The sequence below is a fragment of the Castor canadensis genome, chromosome 7 (genome assembly GCF_047511655.1).
Source record: "Castor canadensis chromosome 7, mCasCan1.hap1v2, whole genome shotgun sequence".
Taxonomy (NCBI): domain Eukaryota; kingdom Metazoa; phylum Chordata; class Mammalia; order Rodentia; family Castoridae; genus Castor; species Castor canadensis.
This window is the reverse complement of record NC_133392.1, coordinates 135421118-135442512: the sequence shown is the minus strand read 5'-3', so window position 1 is coordinate 135442512 and position 21395 is coordinate 135421118. Positions and strand designations below refer to the sequence as shown.

Here is a 21395-nt window from a genome sequence, read left to right as displayed (position 1 = left end):
CCTCCAAATTTTTTTCCAGAGTGGTTGTACTAGTCTACATTCCCACCAGCAGTGTAAGAGGGTTCCTTTTTCCCTGCATCCTCGCCAACACCTGTTGTTGGTGGTGTTGCTGATGATGGCTATTCTAACAGGGGTGAGGTGGAATCTTAGTGTGGTTTTCATTTGCATTTCCTTTATTGCTAGAGATGGTGAGCATTTTTTCATGTGTTTTTTGGCCATTTGAATTTCTTCTTTTGAGAAAGTTCTGTTTAGTTCACTTGCCCATTTCTTTATTGGTTCATTAGTTTTGGGAGAATTTAGTTTTTTAAGTCCCCTATATATTCTGGTTATCAGTCCTTTGTCTGATGTATAGCTCACAAATATTTTCTCCCACTCTGTGGGTGTTCTCTTCAGTTTAGAGACTATTTCTTTTGATGAACAGAAGCTTTTTAGCTTTATGAGGTCCCATTTATCTATGCTATCTCTTAGTTGCTGTGCTGCTGGGGTTTCGTTGAGAAAGTTCTTACCTAAGAGTATTTCCTACTCTTTCCTGTATCAACTTTAGAGTTTGTGGTCTGATATTAAGATCCTTGATCCATTTTGAGTTAATCTTGGTATAGGGTGACATACATGGATCTAGTTTCAGTTTTTTGCAGACTGCTAACCAGTTTTCCCAGCAGTTTTTGTTGAAGAGGCTGCTATTTCTCCATCGTATATTTTTAGCTCCTTTGCCAAAGACAAGTTGGTTATAGTTGTGTGGCTTCATATCTGGGTCCTCTATTCTGTTCCACTGGTCTTCATGTCTGTTTTTGTGCCAGTACCATGCTGTTTTTATTGTTATTGCTTTGTAATATAGTTTGAAGTCAGGTATTGTGATACCTCCTGCATTGTTCTTTTGACTGAGTATGCCTTGGCTATTCGTGGCCTCTTGTGTTTCCATATAAATTTAACAATAGATTTTTCAATCTCTTTAATGAATGTCATTGGAATTTTGATGGGAATTGCATTAAACATGTAGATTACTTTTGGGAGTGTCGACATTTTACTATGTTGATTCTACCAATCCATGAGCATGGGAGATCTCTCCACTTTCTATAGTCTTCCTCAATCTCTTTCTTCAGAAGTTTATAGTTTTCCTTGTAGAGGTCATTCACATCTTTTGTTAGGTTTCACCTAGGTATTTGATTTTTTTTGAGGCTATTGTAAATGGAATTGTTTTCATACATTCTTTTTCCGTTTGCTCATTGTTAGTGTATAGAAATGCTAATGATTTTTCTATGTTGATTTTATATCCTGCTACTAGACCTGATTTCTTTTCACATAAAGAGCATTAAGGGTGCTTTCTGCTAGATTTAGCACTGCTGAAACCCAGGGTTAAAATCACTGACCATGTAGCAGGGGTCTGCAATGATCAAACAGTAAAATCTTGACCTGCTGCTGCCTGGGAAGGAGCAATGGTGTTAGTTGAGAATTCCCTGGTGCATATCTGTTCATAGAGAAAATACGTTTTCAGCCCAGATTGCCTCTCAACCTATTTTCCTGCTGAAAGGCCAGGAGATAAAATGCCTCCTGTGTCAATCATAATCTCGAAGGGCTTTTCACAGCATACACCATCCCTAGCAGCAGGACCTGTATCACCCCAAGGCCCTACCTCTTTAAGGACACTGGCCCTCCACCCTCCTGCTCTAGACTGTGTTCTGAACAGGAGCTCGTGTCCTCTTACTAAGGCCCAGCCTCTGACCCCAGAGATGGGTTGGGCATCAGCAGCTGACCCAAGCTCCACCAGCTGTGTTCTTTCCTGAGGTTTCCAAACAGGATACAAGAGAGAGAAGACATATGCTCTCAGACATAAAAGTACAACAAATGAAAGCCTGCAGCTCCCACAGGCCATGACTTTGACCTCCTGGAGGAGCCAACTTGAAAGAATAAAGTTGACTCACCGGAAAGATCAGGACCCATGAGCCAGAGGAAGATGGGGGCAGGCAGTGGGGGTGGGGAGGAGAGTTGGTGCTTAAGTTCTTGGTTCTAGCTGTCCCTAAGGCTAAGCCAACCAGGCCCAGACCTTCCGGCAATTGGCTATGTGAGTCAGTACACACCACTGTTGCCATGTGATCTAAAGTTTCTATCACTTGGAATCAAATGTCTGCTGTCCTTCCAACACAGGACACACAGAAGTAGAACACAAACAGCCGACCCTGCTCCCCCTAGAGGGAGCCAAGCAAGAGGCTTTGTCCCCAGGGGTGAGAACAGCCCACAGTTAGAGCAGCAGCCTTGCTCCTGGAAGGAGCAATGAGTACAGGACCAGGAAGCTCTTAAGCAAAACACAGAGAGATCCTGCACTTAGCCTTGCACACCTGCAAGCACAGGACCAACCCCTTCTGCAAACAAAGCATCCAGCAAGGCTGTATCATCCCCACTTAGAACTCTGTGGAAAAGAGCAGAAAGGTGCCTCACAGGAGGGATGATTACGAAGAAGAGTGAAACCGAGGACACCATCCTGTTACCAGCCCCTCAAGCAGAAGTGAGTATTACAAGCCTATCAGGATGAGCTGCGGGCGGCATCCATAATGCTTTTTGAGTTTGCTAGTAGAAAATCGTAGATAGTATTTACTCACCATGAATATTCTGCTGTCATCTTTATAAATTTTTGTGTCTGGGAACCCTTAGCCCCACCTATCCCCAAACCTTAATAATTGCAACTAAGGCTGTGTACCCAGGTCTGAGTGCTGCTCTTCTTACATAATGTGAATCCAAGAGGGAAACCAGGCCTGGTCCTCCAGCCTCCACTGAAACTGTCCCTGGACCCTCATGACACAGTCATCCCTGCCATTCTTAAGTGTCTGTAAATGAGGCCCCTTGGTGATCCCTCAGATTTGCATCCCTTTTATCAAGTGTCTACTTGTTCTAGGCACTGTTCTTGGAGCTGGGCACACAGCCGTGAGTAAGACAGACGAGGCCTCTGTCCTCAGAGACTTAAGTGACAGACAAGGGCACAAGCAATAAGCAACTAAACAAAGGAGCAAGGAAATTAAGGAATGTAATAAATATAGAAGATACTTTCACATCCAACATCTCAGGGAGAAGAAATGGAGGCTCAGAGAGGGTGAGTGATTTGTCTAAGCAGCAGCCCCCAGGGATGGAACCCAGTCCCCAACTGCTATTTTCCAGCTGCTTCTCCACCTCCATTCTGTGGCCCAGGTAGCCCCAGGCATGCCCTGTGGCTCTATGCAGAAATGTCCAAGGCCCTGTTGGCAACTCCTGTAAGGATGTCCTATCTGCCTATGACTGGCATGTGGTTTGGGTAATCATATGCCCTGCTTTGCTAGGAACCTTCATAGTTTACACCTGTTGTCTTAGAGTGACTTATTAACAGAACCCACTTACAGAACCTTCACTTACAGAAGTGCTCATGTTCAGAAGGTAAATTATATGGGGCTCCCATTTATGAGGTCCCCAAGTCTCTGAATCCCTGGAGCATCTCAGTGCCAGAATGAAATGTTGAGTGTCTCCTCTAGATGTTGCACAGCACCAAAAGTCTTGCAGCATTCTGCCCAGGAAAACTGGGGGCCTGCCTCCCTGGCACTGTCCAGCACCTGAAGGCCTCAAAGAGGGTCTGTATCTTTACAGGTGACCATGCAACACCTGCTTCTACCCCAGCTGTGGCTCTGCCCTGCCCTGCCAAGGATTTCTCTGGAAGACAGAGCTCCCACTCTCTACGTTAGAAACTCCTAGAGGAAATCAGTCACACTTTGATATAAGAGGAAAGACAACAGCCTTGGGTGATGTGCATCTCAGAGAGAAGAGAGAAGCCTTGGCTCCCAATTTGACCCAAGTGCACATGCAGTTTAAATACCAATGTCCCCTCCCTAGATCATTCCATGATGGGCACCATGTGTACTGGGTCCCTAACACAAAGCTGCCCTGGCCTCCTGAGTTTCTGCCCCTGTGAGTGTCTGGCTTCTTGAGCCTCAGCCTCCTGGGCTACAGAAACGACAGGTGTGGAGCAGGCGCAGGTCTCCTCCAATGGGATGATCAGTATGGACACCATGGATCTATTCCTGGGGCGAGGACCCAGGAAACCGGGGAAGAAAGCCTGAGCCAGGGAGCAGCCTGTGCCTACCTGTTCACACCCACTGTAAAAGCCAGGCGCCCTCCCCGAAGCCCAGCCAGCACAGCTGGGCAGCAGCAGGAGGCCTCTTCATGCAAATTAAATAAAACAACCTTTTTATCTGTTGGTTGATTCCCTTTTTTGAAGAAATCAGCTACAAATTCACTTTTCAGAAGAAGCAATTATGATGATGGATGAAATGTCAGGGAAAAGAATCAAACAGAAGTCCAGAGGCCCAGGCCGGGATGGGGGATTCCTGGGGCAGGAGCATGGGGACAGTTGGTTTTAGCTCATCAGGCTGGCTCTCTCTACCCTTCCTCCCCTTCTCAGCGTGGGGTGGGGTGCTGTACACCATGTCCAATGGTGGACTTGGGCTTTGTAAAAGGAGGTCAGAAAAGGCACAGAAAGAGGCATAGCTTGACCTCAGTAAATCACACACACAAATTGTGTGCAAAATACAGGCTGTTTTACCCATTTCACGGATGGAGAAACTGAGATGCATTAAGCAACTCTCTCAAGATCATGCAGCTCAATGGGGAACAGAATTAGGATCCAACCTTCATTCTACTGCAAGATGAGTTCTTCCAAGGAAATCGAGGTCTAGCTTAGAGTTCTAGAGACCAGCTAGCCCACCCTTTCCACACCCCACCTGTTTCCAGTTTGCACATGGTAGAAAGAAAGGCAACTCCAGATCACGGGTCTCTGTTAGAAGAATCCATTCATTCATTTGACTGATAGTAACATACAAGGCCAGGCACTGTTGAAGGATGCAATAGTTTCAAGTTCACAGTCAGGGCTTCTGCTGCCTAGCCAAGGGTTAAGAGGTCTGGAGAACAGGAGAATTTCCCCCCCCTCCCCCAGAGGGCAGCTCTCTTGTGCTAGCTCGCAGCTCAGACTCAATTTGCTATTAAGCAGCTCTCTGTTGGACTGGAGGACACTGGAGCTGCCGCCTGGAGGGACTCACAGGAGCTCTGCTGTGCTAGCTCAGGGCCTGGAGCCCCTGGCACTCAGGCAAGGACTGAGCTGGTGGCAATGTTTGCCAGCCTGTCAGTTCTGGGGAAATCCTTCAGAGAGATGGGTCTGGGCTTTAACTTCAAAGTCTCCCACGGTAAAGACCTGCTAATTGTTTGAAACACATTTTCACTGAAGTGTGATTTCTCTCTCTCCAAACCTCCTGTGAATTTCAGGAAAGCAGAGCTGGAAGAGCCAGGGAGAGCCAGGGACACTGCTCCCTTGCCTGCAGCTGGACAGATGGGGAGTCAAGATCCACCTCCTGGTGGCTGTGGGGCACTAGTCACCCTAGGGAGGAAGAGTCCTCACTGGGGAGGCGGGGCTGAACCTTGGAGGCACTCTGACGTGACAGTCTGGGGCTTAGTGCAGGCTGCCCCCACCTCCAGGTGATAATGGACTAGGAGGCTATTAAAACTAACATCTAGCAATTCCACAGAGCTCCCTATGTGGCAGGCACTGGCCTAAGTGTTGTGCACATTCCCCCGAATCCTCACTGCATCCCATGGCATAGACAATTATTGTCCCCCTTTTACAGATGAGGACACTGCCTGGGGAGCTTAAGGAACTTGCCCAAGCTTGCACTCTTCCAAGTAGAAGAGGCAGGATGAGGCCCTGGACACCCTGTGGTCCGTGCTCAGAGCATCAGAGATGGGGTAGAGGGACATAAAACACAAAAGCCAGCAAGTACCTACAGCTAGAGATCAGGCAAATCAGGGAAACTGAGGACTACTCAGTTGAAAGAAGGAAAATACTGAAGTCACAGAGATCTGGAAACAAGCATTCACTGTGCTGGTGATTCTGTTTCCTCCTTCATCCAATGGAAATCACAGCTCCTATGAGGTTGCTCTCAGGAGCTGAGCTAGCCAGGCAGCACAGGACCCTCAGAGTGAGCAGGTCCTTAACCTTTTTAGCCTGAGGTGCAACTTTAGTCTCTCCCTAGTCCTGGCCCTGGAGATAATTACACTTAAGAATCCAGACCAGAAAATTCCTGGCAAGAGTAGAGAATGAATGAGCAAATGAATAAAAGAAAAATGAATGAGTAGTAGCAGAATTAATGATAGTCGGCTATCTTGCATGCATTCACTCATTATCTATTCTTGCCAGACTGTGAGTATAGTAGTCCCTGAAGCTGTAGAGTGTGTCCTGCCCCCTGGTGCTTATATTCTAGGGAGAGGCCAGTGAAGGTAGGCATGCCCATCTCTGCCCTGTGCTACTGGTCCCCAGGCTGATCCTTTCCAGGCATCAGCCCACCCTGTTTTTCCTGGCAATACCTGCCAGGTGTCTGACTGCAGGTGAAGGCTTGTCTCCCAGTCAGAGAGGTTGGCCTGGCCTGATGGGTGCAGTAGTACTTGGCAGACCTGTCCCTGTCTGGAGGTATCTGCTCCTGAGGCTCAGGCCCTCATCTCACACAGAGCAGCTAGGAAACCTGAGAATTTTGCCATGGGGCTTCCACCTGGAATGCACACAGCTGGCCTAAGGGGTGGAGCTCCCCAAAGGGCTGCAGCCACCTTATAAGCCCCCACAGAAGGAGGAGAGGAAATAATAATAATAATAATAAAAGGTGGATAGAGGGGGGGAGAGCAAGAATGATTTACCCAGGGTTTGCTCTGCTAGTAAACAGAACAGCTGGAAAGAACAGTGCATTCTGAGCATTGGAAAATGTTCCCTGGAGACAAAATTAGAGATACAAAGGGTGACTTTTCTAGAAGGCTCTTCAGACTGAAAGGGTTGCAGCCTCCCACTGACTTCTGCAGTCCCCCAGTATTGGAATCGGGGGTGGGGCAGAAATTGAAGGCTGCAGAATGCCCAGACAGGAGGAGGGAAGTAGGGAGGGAGAAAGGTTCTTGCTTCTAGAACTGAATCCAAACAGATTGGAAGGGGCCTGGAGAGTTTGGGTGAGGGCTCCTCTGGCCTCCCATTTCTGACAGGAAGTCTCCTATCCCTTTGTACCTCATTCCTCCAGTGCAGTCCCTCCCCTGTGACATTCCAGGCTATGAAGTGTAGTGGTTAGGAGCACAGGCATTCGACACAGATATGGGTCTACATATTTCCTCATCTACAAAATGGGAGAACCACAGCCTTGACCTCTCAAGGCTTTTTTTCCCCCTCTCTCTCTTATTTTCAGCAAGGTAATGTCTGCAGTCACTCAGCACTGGCCTGGCAGAGGACACAGGAAAAGTCCAGTACACAGTGTCCACTGCTATCTTCATATTAAGGCCATTAGCAGTGACTAAGCTGACCCCAGTGCCCTTTCCAATCAGAAGGGCCAGCTGCCAAGCTGGGGGTGGGCCAGGCGGTACATAGTGAGGCCACCCAGCCGCTTCAGCCTGTGGACAGCAGGTGTGGCCTGATGGCTCCACCCGCTGGCCGCTAGCCACTCTGTTCATTAAGCAAATGGCCCATAGTGGCCAGTGATCAGTGGAGCACAAGGGAGGATGTCTCTTTCAGGCAGGCTTCATCAAAGGCTAGTGTTGAGCAATTTCAAGATCTAAGTGGAACATCTTTTTCCTGATGCAGCAGTTTCAATCGACTTGTATTGTCTCCAAATAAACAGTGGACTCACAACAATTAGTTTTCTGTACAAAAGGCCAATTTGGGGTGGAAGGGACAGTGGAGTGGACAGGGGACAGTGGGGGAGTGGGACAGGGCTGGGCTGCTAGAGAGGCCCGAGACAGTCTTGAGGTCCCAGTCTGGGCCCTCTGCCTGGGTAGAGATGGGTTTTTTAGACTTTTGGGTTCCAGCCAGAGAATGGAAAAATCAAGTGTCAATCGCAGACCTTCAGAACTGGCAGACTTGCGACATCATTTAGAACTGATCCTTCATGCTACAGATAGAAGGACCCTGGAGATTTGGGAGAGAACACAGATGGCTCGAGACTGTCCATCAAGTCAGAGACACGGCATAGAACTTCCAACTCTGGAGTTCATAAGTAACTCATTCCCCAGCACTTGAGCTTCAAAGGTGCCTTGGGGTGTATAACCTTCTTTATCAGCACAGTCCCTGAAAAGATGGACTTACTAGTGTTACTTCCAAGTTCGGAAAACAAGCTCTGAGAGGGTAGATGACTTGTCCAAGGTCATAAAGCTGGTGGACAGTAGCTTTGGATGTTCTGCTCTTCCTACCACCCCAGGCTGAACAAGAATGGGTCTCCCTTTCCCCTATATCCCTGAGGATGGACCAAGCCCTTTTGTACTCCAGGAAGACCTCATGGTGACAAATACCTGGCTCCCAGGAGGTCTTTGTCTGGTGGCAGAAGCAGGATGAATAGCAAGGGGACACATGTGAAAAATGCCTGAGAAGTGACAGGGAGGTACAGAACATTGAAAGGCAGCTGATAGAAGTGCTGCCAGGATGCGGCTGGATCTGTAGTCAATGGGGAGCCCAAATACCAGACCAGAATATCCTCCGTGAAAGCTATGGCTTTTAGCTGAGGGGCAGAAGGAATCTGCACCATGGCCTCTGGGACAAGCCCTGACATTGGGGCTGGAGCAGAAGGTACACCAGGAGGACAGATGGGACACCTGCCCTTGGTCTGGGAGACATAGATGCAAATGCAAACGGGAGTCTTGGCCTTGGGCCCACCCAGGGTATAAGGATCTAGTAGGTGACAGCCTTCCTGCAAGTGCCCACTGAGCTTTTGCAAGCAGATCAAGGGTCTGGTCTTTCCCTGGCTATAGAAATGGTGCCCCGTGGGGCTGCTGGGCAGCTTGTCTACAGTGCAATTTGGGACACTAGGCATGCATGTCAACAGGAGTGATTTGGGCTGACCGGCCTGATCCTGAAGCAGACACGCTCATGGAGGTGGCGCTGGCATCCACAGCCGCACATTTGGTTAGTAAGTAATAATGCCACTAACAACAATAGCAATGGCAATACCACCGCTCACCAAACTGTGGCTTGTTCCAGGCTCTGTGCTTGCCCGTGATTCAGCATCAAATGCCCCACCGGTTGCCAAGCTGCTTTTAAATGGTAGAATTGGGATCCAAATCTGATTTTGTCCAAAATAAAAACGAGGGCACTTTCCTGCTCTGGGCATTATCCCCGCCCACCAGGCTGTCAGATACCCCATGAAGACCTTGAGATCTTGACAGTTTGACTCAGAAGGGGTGAGAAAGGACACAGGAAGAGACAGAGACACGTGCAAGATGAAGGAGAGAAGACTGGATGGATACAGGGATCTGGACTGTGGAGTTTCTGCATTTGCAAGGGGAGGCGCTGTAGGAAGAAAAGGAGGACATGGGGGGCAGGGAGAAAGGAGGCTCAAGGGGAGGAGAAGGAGAAGGAGGAATAAACAACAGGAGGGAGGGACCATCTGCTCCCCACCAGCACATGGGCCTGGTGCTTCTGTTTCTGATCATGGTGCCCAAGTCACCCTTGCATGCTTTTTGGCTTTGTGCTCCTTTTTCAACCTCAAACCAGACAATTCCACCTTCAAACACCTATGACCTCTGCCCTCCTCCTCCCTCTCCCCACCTTTTCTGCATCCAGGCTCCATCTTCTCCCTTGATGACTGCTGGATACACTAGTGACCACGCCACTGCCCCACAACATGTGTCTTTTGCTACAAAACCAGGGATGCCTCCCAGTTATCCTATCAGATCCCCTCACTGTCTACCCACCTGCCTGTGCACTTCGGCTGAAATGAAACTTGACCCACCTCAGTTCCCCCTCCTCCAGGCAGCCCCCTCTTTATACCTTCACCCCTTCCAGATTCGGGATGGCTTGTCTGTAAAGGGCTTGTATTTCATTACTTAGATCCTGGCTCCTTAGTTAGAATAGAGGGTCTATGTCTTACTCTGCTCTGCTACCCCTGCCCCACAGCACTTGGTACCAATCGGAGCAGAGTAGATGCTCAGTAACCAGAGAAGGAATGAAAACTTGACCCAGCAAACATCTGTCTGAAGCTTGCCTATTCCCAACACCATGCTGGGTATCTACTGTGGGTTGGGTGCTATACTGGGAGAGCCCCTGCTATGTATCAGGCTCCACAGAGGAAAACGTACCTACTATGCAACCGCCTGTGTTGACTGAAGCCCTACTGTGTTCTGGCCTTGTCTGAATGAGCTCCTATGATGGGGGGGGGCAACTATGTGCCTGGAGTTGTGCTAAGAGTATGTGCCAAATCCTGCCCAGGCACCATGGCATCAAAACTAGGAATCCTTGCCTTCAGGCACCTCCCAATCAGCGTTGGAACCACAGTAAAAGGGAGAAGGAAAAAAAGGAAAGCACAGGAGAGATTAATAATAACTATTTATTTTGGCAAATTATGAGCGTGCGAAAGGCCATCTGTGCACACAGCTCTGTGCCCGCTCCTCACCAGCAAGGCCCCTCACAGAAACTCAGTTTTCCTCTAGGGAGAGGCCAGGCCCTCCATCAACCTGTCAGGGCCTGGGGGAAGGAGTGCCACCTCCTTGTTTCCAGCCTTCTACCCTACCACCTACCAGGAGGATGGGCCAGAGCTATTCTAAAAATACAGCTGGGTTTGGCATGGGGCTGTACTGCTCCATCCTGCCAGCTCCTTGTGGTTGGCATCCTGGTGGCTCCTTGGGCTGGAAGATGCTTAGAGGTCAGGGCACAGGTATGGTTCCTGGGGACTCCCTGAACATGCATCAATGCACCGCTGAATGTCTCATACTGTGTGAGAAGAAAGGCACCAGGCAGCCTGTGGGGAGGCTGAGATAGGTCCAAGGATGTCTTTGCCCAAGGGGTGAGGGCAAGACCCAGGGAAAGGCTATTTTGGTTGCCTGGCCTGGCAGTGTGGAGCAGGCCCTGAGCCCTGCCTGGCTCCACTGGAAAGCAAGAGATGAGTCTGGGCTTAGCCCCAGACCAGATGTCGTTCTTTCCTCCACTAAGTCTTCACCCTGACCTCATCCTGACTCTTTAACCCATCTGACCTCAGCTATATACTGAGCCCCAAATTTCATGGTGGTCCCAATTTCTTGGCTAAAGCTAGTAAAGGACCATCACTGTCTTCTCCCAGCTCTGAAACAGACAGGCAGAAAGGACCTCTCTGAGGAAGGCAGTCCCTGATCACAGAGGGCTTTGAATCCCAACAGCCTAGGGAAGAAAGCAAAAGAACATATATTCAAAAATAAAACAACAAGAGCAATAACAACTACAGCTAGAGTTTATGGAGCACTTACTGTACACAGACACTGTTTTAAGTACTTTGTATGTTAATCCCTTTATTCATCACAACCTTATTTTGCAGACAAGAAACAGAAGCAAAGACTGTACAAGCAACCTTCCCAAAGTACACAACCAGTAGGTATTGGAGTCAGGATTTAAATCCAGGCCCCAGCTGGCCCTAGAGTGCCTGTGTGTGCCCATTATACTAGACTTGCTCTGACATGTGCCAGCTCTTGCTTCAGTGTATGAATGCACACACATGTGCATGAAGACACACATGTTCTACAAACATCTCATTTTCTTTCTCAAAATAATGCTATGAAATAACTTTTATTACCCCAATCCTAGAGGCACAGAAATTGGAACTCTGAAAGGAGAGCTGGCTTGCCAAAGATAGGTAGCTGAGACATGACCATTCCTCTTTACTAAATACACGTCCACTGAAGAACATAAAGAAAGAAATTAACAACACTTATAATAGCCACATCCAGGAAAACCACCATTAGCATCTTGGTGCAGGTCGTTCCAATCTTTTATCCATTTACGAAGTAATATTCTTCCAACATAATGTGGACACCCTTAATTTACTCGACAAATAAATTTTAACAGATTGGCAGTCAGACCATGGCCAGTGTATAATCCCATCTTGCCATGTTCCCAGATAAATCAGACTTCAGGAGGACAGTGTGGGTATGGGTGCTGGGCAACCTGCTTCAGGACTCTGGCTATGCAGCTGGAGGTCATGCAGCAGAGGGGTGGTGTGACCAGGGCAGTGGCCCCTGGGTAACATCTATCCTGGCCCACTTTGCTTTTGGTAAAAGCAAGGGCCCCAAAGAGGCCTATCTGTGATTGTTCTTAGGGCTGCCTTGATGAAATCCTGGTGACCCCCGATGTAAGGTAGGACCGTCACTTTGGGGGTTACAAGTGGTGGGAGGTGATCTCAAAGGCTTCTGTTCTGCCACCTGCCAATCACACACCCAGAGCTTGGTCCAGCAGCAAATGTCCTCAGACCAAGGGAACACTTCTCAGAGCAGGGCAGAGGAGAGAGGACGGCCTGGAGCAGGTCCCTGAGAGAGAGCAGCCCTGTGGAAGAGCTGCATGGGGTGGGGGCCCAAGCTGCTCCCTGTCACCCAGCACTCCTGTTGCAGGAGTTTAGGACTGTGAGGCTGGCTCCAGGAGTTGACTGAGGGTTATCTGTGTGACAGAGGCTGGCACAGGTGACTTTGAGGTCTGTAGCACCCTCCAAAGGGGAAGAACTGACAACTCTGGACTCAGGATGAGGGAGAAAGGACTATGACCAAGGACTCAGACAAAAAGGGGACAGCAAATGCCCACGGTCCTTGGGCTGCCAGCAGATTCCTGGGGTCTCTTGCTTCTCTTTCCTATCCTTTGTCTTCATCCCCCTGCACACTTGGGGATGGCTGTGTGACTGCTGGGGGCTAAGTGGCCAGAGCTCAGACCCCTCTCGAGCAGTGTGCCCTGTCCTACTTACATCGGCACTGCCAATGCCGGCCTCTTGCAGATTAATGAGGCCACGGCTGAGGCCCTGTGTCAGGGGACTGGCCTTGTTTCTAGGTGACCAGGTACTTGAGCCTAAATTAACTTTGAGTACCCTTTATGTTTTCCCCTAGGGCAGGAGAAAAAAAAGGGGGGATGAGGGAAGAGAAGGGAAGGCAAGGAAGAAGAGAAAGAGGAAAGGAAGGAATGAAAAGGAGGGAGGGAACAAGAGGGGGATATTGAAGAGGACGAGGGTGAGAGAGGAAAGGGGGGAGGGAATAGGGGAGGAGGGGCCAGGAGAGTAGTGTCCTGGGTCTGCTCCAAGCTGTGGGCACTGTCATGCAGCCCCTCTGGGGCCTTTGTAAGGTGGCTTCTCTCCTTTGTGAGGAGGAACGAAGAGAAATGTACATTCCTGCCAATTGGCTGCTTTAGCCTACAGTCAGCCAGAGCAGGACCAACCACCGTCACAAAGAAGAACCAGGCTCAGGAGAGGAAAGTGACTTTCTTTAAATGATAGTAGAGAGTGGGGATGGCTGTCCCCCAGGCCTGACTCCCAGGCCAGTGCTTTCTGCTGTACAATACATACCACACATCCACAAAACTCTGCTCATTCTCCAGAACCCTATTCCAAAGGCCCCTCCTGCAGATGCTTCTCAGGGCTCCCATGACCTCCCTTCCTCTCTCTGCCAGCCCAAGCCGTCCCCTAGGCAGCAACTCTAATTCATCTCTGTTCCAGGGACCCTGCACAGAACAGATGTTGAATGAATGAATGAATGAATGAGATCAGATTTTCTGGTCAGAAAAATCTGGGTATGAATCTCCATTTCACCTCTCATTAGCTTTGTGACCACTGGTGAGTTTCTTAGCCTCTCTGAACCTCAGTTTTCTCATCTTTAAAATGGATCCATTACAGGGTTCATACACACACTAAACCCCTGATGTGTGGCAGCAGGCTCTGCGGTAGGCACCAATAACCAACAGAGAAGAAGCAGAGGTAGTCTTTGTCCCTTGGAGTATAGGGTTTGTGGGATCCACAGACAATGAACGGCACATGAATGAATATCCGAGAGCCAGGATGGGATGATGGAGCCTGGTGGGCGTGCAGCTCTAACACACCTCTAGGGTCCCAGCAGGCTTCTTCAGGATGGAACATTGAAAATCTGGCTGAAGGACAAGCAGAAGCCTGGTGTGACTGTGGAAACTCACTCCAGGAAATGGCAGAAGCCACAAGGCACAAGGCAGGTGATAGGGAGTAGCAGTCACCATCCAGGTGTCCACACTGTGTTCTCCGAAGGGGCTCTGCAGGCTGAGCAGGACTGCTTGGAGTATGAGGAGGAGAAAGAGTCTGCATCTGTTTGCCCTCCATGCATCCTTGGCTCCGCTTACCCGTTCACTCAGTGCACGTTTGTAGAGCTCCAGTCTGTGCACACTCCTTGCCTCACTCACTGTGGCACTGAGCACGTGACATGGGCAACACTGACCCAGTCCCCTTATCCCAACCTTGACCCAGCCCCCTTATCCCACACCTCCTTGCATCACAGCACTTAAGACAGGAGAAGCAGCCAGAAAAACAATGTCCAGTTCAGGTCTCCCTTGGGCTCTGGCATGTGTGAAGGGGTGCCCAGTATGGGCAGAACAGAAGGCAGGAAGGCTTGGCCTGGTGGAAGTCATGGGCAGGGGAGGGAGATCAGAGGAGGCCTCCTGGGGAACATGTTGTTGAGCTGAGGTCTGCAGGATGAAGAGGGGTTCGTGGGCTCACCCAAGGGCTTAGTCTCATCCTAAGAGCACTGGTGAGCTACGGATGACATTAGGCAGGGGAGCACTGGGATCACATTGCCAATTTCATGGGTGGAACAGATTTAGGAGTGGGACCAGGGTGGATGCAAGGAGAATAGCTGAAGTGGAGGTGATCCTGGCCTAAGACAGGCTGGTGGCAGAGCGGGAAGGAAAGAAGGTGTAGCTATAAGAATACAGGGTGATGGAGAGGGAAGCAGGGCAAGAAGAAAGCAGGGGTGATCCTGGGGGTCTCTAGCATGTGAATCATGCCCCCTCTGAAGGGGCCATCACAGGAGGGGGGAGGTTTGAGACATCCCTGTAGAGATGCAGAATAAGTGGTGGGAGACATGTTCTGGTGGCGAGAGGAGGTACTCACAGGAACTTTGTCAGCTTGCCAACAACCAAAGGAGACTGGAAGAGCTCCCTGAAGGGGAGAGACAAAGAAGGGCTTGATAGTTGATGGCTTGAATGAGGAAGACTGCTGGGAAAGACCAGCCAGAGGGGAAAGGACACCAGCACGGCATGGAGGATTCCTGGGAGCCAGTAAGGCCTGTCTCTCCCAGGGTGCTGCAGCCACAGACTACCCTTGGCCTCCCTCCTTTGTGCTGGATGCTGGGCCAAGCCCCAGCCTGGGAAACCTCCAGTCCTGAGAAGGAGCGGGACCCCCCTGCCATAGGAGCAGAGGTTGAGGAGGATGAAATCCATGCTTCAGGCTGAGGAATGGGAAGAGGATTCCAGGAACAGAGGCTGGCAAGGGACTCTCAAGGGCAGGGAGGGCTCTCTTCAGAGGTGGAGATGGGGGAGGCACTTGTGCTGGAAGACTTTGCCCCTTGCTGCCATGGAGCTTACCTGTCTCTGCCTTAGGAAAGAGGACTTGCTCAATAAGAGTCACCAAAGGCCTCTATAATGGAGGAATCCAGGTGCAGACAGAGGCCAGGTAGGTCTTCCAAAGAGGCAGTAGAGAGAAGCCTGGACTGGCCCTGAGCCTTGAAGACCAATAGCAAAGCAATCACATGGCCTTTACCATGTGAACAATGGGGGGCCAATGAAGGGTGTTGAGCAGGAGCAGGTTTGAGTGGTGTGTACTAATCTCCGGGACATCCTGGGGTGGGGAGAGGGCTGAGGCTGGAGGAAAGAAAACATGTAGAAGGACACATATGTGTTCCAAAAGATAGGTGCCCAGGGCTCCACCTGAGGATTATATGAATCCTCATATACACACAAAGACACACACATTCATAGACAAATCATATAAACTCAGGTACAGATGCACAAGTTCACACACAAAGTGCCCTTCAGCACATAGGTTTAGTGTGGAAAGGAAAAGTGCCTGAGGTATGGACAGAGGGACTCCTGATGAGTAACAGACCGGTACATGTGCACACACAAAAGCCCACAGGAGCCCTAAGTAAATGCCTCTTCCTCCAGTACAACCAGGAAGCCCAAGCCAGCTCTGCATCAAACGATGGTGCTTTAGGCAATGTCAGGCTGGGTGGTAGCAGAGGCTTTACACACTTGAGGTAAAGCTGCCCCAAGCAGCCTTACAGCCCCAAACAGCAGAGTGAGAGGTTGCCCCTGAATGGGCCTCCAGCTCACCCATTTGTTGAGATTCAGGGAACACATCAGCCTAACAGCCAGCTGCTTCCCCTCCTAAAATAGCTGCTGTAGTTAAGTGACAGCCCACCTGGCTAATGGCAGGGCTTGGCACCACTGTCATCAACCCTGCCAGCAGGATGCGCAGGAGCAGGTGTGGGTGAGGGGGGCGTGACCTGACTGGACCCTCTGTACTGTACACACATGGATACAATGGATATGTACACAAACATGTGGACAGATGTATGAAGGCTGACAGGCACGAGCACGCGCACAGCAGTAGAAACACAGAGGAGCACAAGTACAGAGTCACCCAACACAGAGCCCAGACACAGCACACACTCCCAAACAGACAGTCACTCCCCAGACCACACGTGTGCACGTACAAGCTGCCAGACCCACACATTCACGGCCAACATACCCAGACAAGCACAGCCATGCACACAGCCACGCCACACTGTGCTCACACATGGGTAGCATGATGGCAGACTGCTCACAAACACCCTGGCACATTCAACATGGACAGATGCCTCACACACTAAAGCATTTAGGACCACAGATGCAGCTCAGACACACACTCGCATACACTTGTGCAAGCATCCAGAGTATCCACCAGCCTCTGGCTCACCCTTCATCCCCACCAGTATCAGTTATGGTCCCCTCAGAGTCTCCTCTTCCCTCCCCTCCTGGGCCACAGGGCTGGGGCTGAGCTCTGGCTAGCTGCCCGAGAGCTGTGTGCCGGGCTGGCAGTCAAGGCTTTCATGACAGAAGCTCAGCATCAGAACGGGTAGGGGAACATGGAACACAAGTCTGAGTGACTCCTCCTCCCTCAGGCCTCCAGGCTCCTTCAGCAGTCAGAGGTGGCAGGCAGCTGGAGGGCCTCAGTGGGTCCAGGTTCTGAGACTCAGAAGGGAGCCACACCCTAGGGACTGGCAGCTCCTGGGCTTTGATTCCAGTGCTTTCTAAAACCAGCTCCAGCCCCAAACTAAAGCAGCAAACGACTGAGGCAGGGAAGCAGAGAAGGAAGAGGCCCTGAAAGAGCGTGCTGGGGTGGGGAGCAGTGGAGATCGGTGGGAAGGAGACAAGGTGCTGCGTAAGCAGAAGCCAGAAAGTTCCTTTGGAAAATTAAATGAGTCAGTGTAGCATCTCCTGCAGCCATTAAGTGACTCAAAGTCCCGACTGTGCAACCGCCACCATTTATGGACAGTGGTACAGTAACAGCATCCTAAACACATGCCTGAGAGGGGGACGGCCTGCTAACGCCTTCCACACTGCTTCCCTGCTCTCAGGAACAGGGCTGCCCAGGGCTAACGCCATGCCACACTGCATCCTTGGCAAAGCCTTCCTTCTGGTGCCCAGATGAATTCTTGCAAGGCTCTGAAAGGCCTCAGGGCCCAACCCTGCCAGCAGTTTTGCAAAAGCCTAGAGCAAAGGCACCCAGACCAGGAAACAGTCCTGGGTGAAAGGGTAAACAAAAGTGGCCAAGAGCCCACAGCTGATGGCACTATGGGGGTTGGGCAGGCAATTCTCAAGTCTCTGCTTTAGTGTATTTCGAAGATTTCTGAAGTAAAGGTTTTTTAAAGCTTTGGACTCTCTCTTTAGAGAAAGCACTCACTCACTTACCTTCATCCAATCCCTCTCTTTCTCCCTGGCCCTACTCACATTGTTGATGTCCTTGTCCTCAGAATGGACACCAGTATCCCATCTGTGTCATTCTGCGAGAGTGAGACCTGTCATTCATGAGGCACAAGAGGCAAGACCTCCTCTGTTGGAGGGGTCAAAGGGCAGGAAACTAGGCAGTCTGGAGGGAAGTGGAGAAAGATGCTGAAGAGTGGAGGGGCTGGGCATCGTCCTACTTAGGGAGAGCAGAATGGGACATGCGATCAGGGAGGAAGCTGTTTTCGAGGCTGGGGGTGCGGAATGCAGGGGGCCGTGTTGGTGAGGGGAGGTTGGCCCTGGGGGTGATTGCTTTCTGGTTCTCCTGTAAGAGCCAGGATGGACAAAGCAGGGCCTTGTCCCGGGAAAAGAATGAGGGTGTGCTGGGGGAAGCTTGCTGGTGGCAGAGGGAAGAGGACAGGGCAACTCTCCCACTGTGAGTGAGGTGTGTGGAGGAGGCCTGGGAGGGCTGAGTTGTGGTCTCCAGGGCCCTAGGATGGCTCTAGGGGCAAGCCCATGCTCCTCTAGGCTTCAGAGACCTCAGAGTCTCTGAGAGCAGGACAGCAGGCAGGGCAGCTCAGAATCCCCTAGCTAGCACCTGTACCCCCCCACATCAACAAATTCCGGGACTCCCATTACTAACTCCGGCTTCTCAGGGACAGCTCCCTTCACCTCTGGCAAGCTGCTGGACACAGAGCTAACCCTCTGGCCTTGACTAGCAGCCTTGGTGCCTGGTACACCAGCATCCCTTTTCCCCCCATGCAGTGATGGCCAACTAAGCCCAGGAAGTGAGAGCTCAAGGCCACTTTTATTCCAGCACCAGGTAGACATCTGGAATGAGGGGGAAGCTGATGTGGTCTTTGCCAGAGAACCCCAATGCCCATGTCACCACCATAGCAGCTTTGGGACAAGTCATCAGTCCTCCCCAGAGCTGGAGCTGGGCACATGGAAAAGATCTGCTCTCAGCATTCTTGTCCCTGAGAGAGCAACTCTCTTGTTATCCCCTCCATGTTATGCTGGTTTCTGCAGACATCCAGGGGTGCAGCAGGTCCCCTGTATAATGCATGTGCCCTATGCAATGCATGTGTCCCTGTGTACACACCCACATCCTCCCTCAGTTGTCTGCCCCCAAGCTCCCACCAATCCTTTCTCAACAGACCCGTGTGGCTCAGGCACTGGCTGGAGGCTAAGGGGCACCCAGAGGAAAGCAGGAAAGGGACCTCGGCCTGAATTCTGAAGTCTGAAATAGCCCACCACAAATTATCTTTGTTCTGACAGGCTGATTAGCATAATTATCCCATCAGAGAGGAAAAAAAAACAACAGGAGAGAGAAAGGACAAGAAAGTGGCAGACAGAGAGAGAGCTGGGGGCAGAGACAAAGACAGCAACACGCACTGAGAGAGGCAGCATCTCCAAGGAGGCAGTAGCCCAAGAGTGAGCAGAGAGGCCCATGAGACCCAGGCAGAGAGAGGAGCCCCCTCCCAAGAACAGCCCCAGAGCAGGCCAGACTCAGTACAGACTCAAACAGGAGACTGGTCAAAGCACTCTCCAAGGTCTTGCAGGCCCAGACAGGAATGCCTACAGACAGCAGAGCCCGATGGTGCTAACCAGAATTATCATGCCCAAGGATGCAGAGACATTTCAGACAAGGTTGTTCTTCTTTAAGTCAGGTCACATCTTGTTCCCCAGTTCCCTTAATAGCGGCCTGGAACTTGTGTGCCCCTCCCTCTGTGCCAAACACTATGCCAGGCCTGGGGACTCAGTGTTCTTGGTGAGGGCACAGAGAAAGCCAGCCAGGTGGCTGTATGTTGTGATAGCTGGTCACAGAAGCAGTCCGGAGTGCTCCAGGAATGCAAGTGAAGGACAGCTGTTTCAGACTCAGTGGGAAGACATGGAGACACTCCAAAGGAAGGGAGACCAGGACAGGAGAAGCTCCTGGTGGTGGGAGCAGGGGATGGCATTGCTGTTGCTCAACAACCACCCAGTGTCTGCCTCTGAATAAGTCCACACACATTAGCTTCTCTACAGTCAGATGACAAGGTCCTGCACACTGGTACACTGCACTTCTCTACCTGCCATGGTCCTGAGCACACAGCAGTATAGCACAGACTCATTGAACAGGAGCTCTGGACATTTTCGGAACAGCCACAGAGGCAGGGGCCTGGCCTCCACCCCCAAAGGCTCCCCCTACCCTTCTTCGTCTCAGGGATTCAAGTCATCCTAACCCTATCCTCACTTTTCAGGAAGAAATGAAAGTGATGCTTCTGGATTCTAGAGAAAGAAGTAGGGCAGGAAAAGTGGACCAAGCAACACAGGCTGGTTTAGAAGACCAGGAGAGGCCTGAGAGGCCCTGGGCAAACCTGCCCTGGAGAGAGAGGTAAGGGGCAGGTGAGCATCAGGGAGTAAGGGAAAGACAAGGAAGACAAGGAAGGGAAGATGAACAGGTCAGAGAGAGAGAGAGAGAGAGAGAGAGAGAGAAAGAGAGAGAGAGACAGAGACAGGGAGAGAAAGAGAGAGACAGAGAGAATTTCAGAGAGGAAGATGAGGAACCAATCCATCTTGGAGATCTTTGTGGAGAGGTAGAAAGTGGGACCACACCAGATGGAGAAAGAACAATACAAAGGGATCCAAAAGGAAGGAAGGAAAGAGAAAAAGAGAAAGGAGACAACTAGCTAAAGGCAGTCTTGGTTGGGTGGAGGTGGGCAGGGATAACAGCAGGGACAGAAAAGACAGGGAGATGAGCCACAGTGTCAGAGAGGAGAATGGACTTGGAAGGGGAGGAGAAGGAAGAAGAGATTCTAGTTTGGGCCAAGCCAACTCCAGGTCAGAGCCCCAGGTGGGAGGCCTGGGGTGAGGGTCGGCTGTGTGCCCAGTGTCCCCTTGCCCATCTGTCTGTCCACAGGAGCTAATCTCAGCCTTCCACTCCATCAGGCTGGCAGGGCTCTCACCCTTGCCTCCTGCCCACATGGCTCCTTCAGTATGGCTGGGGGAGGCAGTGGGAGGCAAGTGACAGTGAAAACAGCTCCTGGAATAAACATCCCCTGCTCATCCTCCTGAGACCAGGACATTCAGGACACCAGGTGGAACATGAAAGTCACACCTGTCATTTCCTGATGGCTTCCTGTGTGTTGGGAAGGACTTGGGAGTTCACACAAATAACCATGAGGCTGAGGAATGCTTTCTGTGTGGCTGGGACTGTGCTGGGCTCTTCCATGTATCATCTTTCTGAGTCCTCACAAAGTTCTCTAAGCTGTGCACCATAATTCATTCCCTTTGAACATCTGAGGCTCAGAGAGGTTTGGTAACTCACCCACAGTCACATAGCTGGGAAGTGGGGAAGCCAGATTTGAACGCCTGCTTTCAACTTCTAACCCTTGTGAGATATAAAGAGGTATGAGGTGGTGCTGTTCTCTCCATGGGAACCTCCCACCTCTGAAGGCCAGTCCCTTAGAAACAGTCCCCAGGGAGATGGCCCAGGCTATCCAGACTGGTATAATCCAGAGACACCTCTATTATTGAAAAGGATCCCCTAAAGCATGCAATGTAACCTGGGGCCCAGGGACCAAGTATTTGCTGGTAAAAGTGAAGGGACAGTGTTTAGAGCCATATACCTTCTCCTCCCAAGGAGCAGCAAAGGGAAGGGAGG

General features: G+C 50.7%; 1 protein-coding gene and 1 long non-coding RNA gene across 5 annotated transcripts in view; one reads left to right on the top strand and one right to left on the bottom strand.

The window, feature by feature from the left end:
* Grik3 (glutamate ionotropic receptor kainate type subunit 3) overlaps positions 1-21395 on the bottom strand; it is a 219036-nt gene that overhangs the window by 132037 nt on the left and 65604 nt on the right. The window lies entirely within an intron of this gene.
* On the top strand, positions 2144-4213 carry LOC141424687 (uncharacterized). Its single transcript, XR_012449539.1, has 2 exons — positions 2144-2500; positions 3607-4213. It is a non-coding gene; the product is annotated as an uncharacterized lncRNA (long non-coding RNA).